Here is a 3676-nt window from a genome sequence, read left to right on the forward strand (position 1 = left end):
CAGGTGTTGTTCCTGTAGGCCGAAGTTCACCTACAAAGAGTTGTGATTCCTGTAAGCCGAAGTTCACCTACAAAGTGTTGTGATTCTTATAAGCTAAAGTTCACTTACAGGGGCGCCATTTTTGTAAGCCAAAGTTTACATACATAGCTGCCATTTCTGTAGGCCGAAGTTCACCTACAAAGATTATTGTGTTGTCTTTAGACTATTCTTGTAAGCCAAAGTTCACTTATAGGGGTGCAATTTCTGTAGGCCGAAGTTCACCTGCAGAGATAAAGCCATATCCGGCTAAGAATGCTGGGTTGCGTCGGGAGCGGGTCGATACCGACAAATGAGCTCATTACCTGCACCAGTACTAGACATGCATCATTGATGACTTGCATCATCTACCCTTTTTTCTTATCTAAAAAGGACTAAAAAAGAGCATAATCTCATTAAATCATTACAATTCATGAACTAAATGATAAATATTATGGTACATTACTTTGAAATGGGTTTGTGCTGAATTTCAGGTGAAAAGAGCAACAAAAAGGGAAGAAAACAACAAAATAAAGCTGGGCGTGTGGAACTGGGCGTGCTACTTAGAACAAATGCCATGAAAGTATATGGGCGTGGCACGCCAAGAGCCAGGCGTGACACGCCAGTTGTATTTTCCAGAAAGGGTTCTCAAAGCTTTAACATGGGCGTGGCACGCCCGGAGTCAGGCGCGATATGCCGGTTACATTTTCCAGAAAGGAAAGTTGAAGGCCACAAAGGGGGCGGGGCATGCCAGGCTGGGCATGGCACGCCAACTCCATTGTACACCATGGGGCATGCCACTTGAACTTGTGGGCGTGGCACGCCAGAACAAGATACACACTAGGCATGCCACTTGGTATCGAAGGCGTGGCGTGCCAACTCTAATCCAACACTTGGACGTGCCACTTGAGGACCTAAGCATGGCATGCCAAGCTTGAAGGAGACAAACCAATATGGGTGTGCCACGCCCATTTTCCAGAGGAGGAGGAGAAGGGCCAAACTCACTGGGCGTGCCACTTGGTATCGAAGGCGTGGCACGCCAACTATCATTACTCACTTGGGCGTGCCACTTGAGTCTCAGGCGTGGCACGCGAATGCTCAAACACTCACTGGGCGTGCCACTTGGTATCGAAGGCGTGGCATGCCAGCCTCATCACTCAACAAGAAGAAGACTGGGTGTGCCACTTGAGTTTTGGGCGTGGCACGCCAACCAAAGAACCAAGCACACACAAGGGGCGTGGCACGCCAGACCCTGGGCATGCCACGCTAGTTCAATTTTCCAGAGAAGAAAATGGTACACACACAATGGGCGTGGCACGCCAGACCCTGGGCGTCCCATGCCAGTTCAACTTTTCAGAGAAGAAGATGAAGCACAAAGTGGGCGTAGAATGCCAAACCCTGGGCGTGCCACGCCAGTTCAACTTTTCAGAGAGGAGAAGAAGAAGAAAAAGGCCTGGGCGTGCTACTTGGGATCGAAGGCGTGGCACGCTAGGCTAACCAAGGGTTAAAAAGACCCTGGGCGTGCCACTTTGGCTGGAAGGCATGGCACGCTAGGGAAGGAGGTTCAAAGAGCGTGCCACTTGAGGAGCTGGGCGTGGCACGCCAAGCCAAATTCAGTGGTTAGGTGTGGCACGCCGCTCAAGCGCCAGCCACACGCCAAGCCTGGAGAAGTCACATTTTTGGAGTTTTTTTCCCTCCAGCTGTAATTTTCTTTCTCTTTTGTATTTTCTTAATTCTAATGCTAGAAGTAGTATAAATAACCCCTGAAAGTACTGAGAAGGGGTTCTTGAGTAGTATTTTTTGTTGGAAGTAGTTAGATTTACTTTTCACATCATCTCTTCCATCTCTTGTACTTTTCTCTTAAGCTATGAGTAGCTAAATTCCCTCTTATTGGGAGAGGGAGCTCTGTTGTACTTGATGGATTAATGATAGTGAATTTCCTCTTTTCTTCATCTTCTCTTTGATTTGCTAGAAGGAATTTCGTTTTATTGCTAGTGTTCAATCATCTTGGGAAAGAGGTTGAATGCACAATGGGTTTCATGGGAACCTTGGAAAAGGAAACTTGAAACCATGCTTGAAATCACTTCTCACAATTGAGTAGATCTGGGTTTTGGTGATTGGATATGGTGACATATAATCCACCCACTATTTGGATCTATGAGGATGTGTGGTATAATCAGAGACCAAGCATATCTCTCTTTATGAGCAATTAGACTAAGGAATTTCCTGATTATCAAGATTTGAGAGATTGAATCACCAAGGGATTGGGGTTCAATCAATCATGATTGCCAAGAGGTCAATGAGTTGTATGATTGAAGATGATATGAGCTGGATTTAATCCAAAGAGAACAATATCTCCTAACCCCAATGAATTTCCCCTATTCTTACTTTTCATATTCTTTATAGCTTTCTTTACATTCTGTTATTCTCCATTTCCATTTACAATTCAGTCATTTATATTTCTGCACTTTATATTCTTGCCATTTACTTTCTGTACTTTACTGCTTCTCTTTACTTTTGAGTCATTTTATAATTCTGCTCATTTAAAATTCTGCAATCACAACCTATATTGCTCAGCTTGACTAATTCACCCATTGATTAAAATTGCTCAAATCTACCAATCTCTGTGGATTTGACCCCACTCCTAGTGGGTTATTACTTGACGACAATTTTGGTGCGCTTGCCAAAAAATAGATTCATGATTTTTTTTATGGGGAGTGAATTCCGGTCATCAAGTCTTAACAAGAGTGATTTCTTCACTTATCCTCTATTCTCTATTTGCTGTTTGTTGAATGTATGACAGGTAGAAGAGGAGAAATTTCATCCTCTTTTGATAGTGAACCTGAGAGGACCTTCCTTAGATTAAGGAGGGAAGCAAGAGGCAAAGGAATAATTGGAGAGGAAGTAGTGGAGGAAGATCTGGGAGTTACTATGGAGGAAGAGGTGCATAACCATGTTGGAGAGGATGCTGGCAATCATGTTGGGCAAGAGAGGGGAGTTCTTTGCTTATACATCAACCCAAACCCAGGGAACTGTGACAGTAGCATTCTAAAGCCAACAATTCATGCTAACAACTTTGAATTGAAGCCTCAACTCATCACACTTGTCCAGAATAATTGCTCATTTGGAGGGAGTGCCCAAGAGGACCCAACCTACATCTCACTACATTCTTGAGGATTTGCGACACTGTAAAGTCAAATAGTGTACACCATGACACCTACAAACTACTTCTGTTCCCCTTTTCTCTCAGAGATAAGGTAGCAAAATGGTTAGAAGCATTTTCCAAGGAGAGCTTGCCAACTTGGGATGATATTGTGAACAAGTTTCTAGCAAGATTCTACCCTCTATAGAGATTTAATAGATTGAGAGATGAGGTGCAAGCCTTCAGACAGCAAGATGGTGAAACCCTTTATGAGGCCTGAGAGAGATTTAAAGACTTGACAAGGAAATGCCCTCCGGATATGTTCAATGAGTGGGTGCAATTGCACATCTTCTATGAGGGGCTATCATATGAGTCAAAACAGGCAGTAGATCATTTTTAGGGGGCTCACTTAATAAGAAGAAGACCATTGAAGAGGTCATAGATGTCACAGAGACTGTGGCTAAAAATGAGTACTTCTATGCCTCGGAAAGAACTCAAAAGATAGGAGTAATGGAGCTC

The sequence above is a fragment of the Arachis ipaensis genome, chromosome B03, assembly GCF_000816755.2.
Source record: "Arachis ipaensis cultivar K30076 chromosome B03, Araip1.1, whole genome shotgun sequence".
Taxonomy (NCBI): domain Eukaryota; kingdom Viridiplantae; phylum Streptophyta; class Magnoliopsida; order Fabales; family Fabaceae; genus Arachis; species Arachis ipaensis.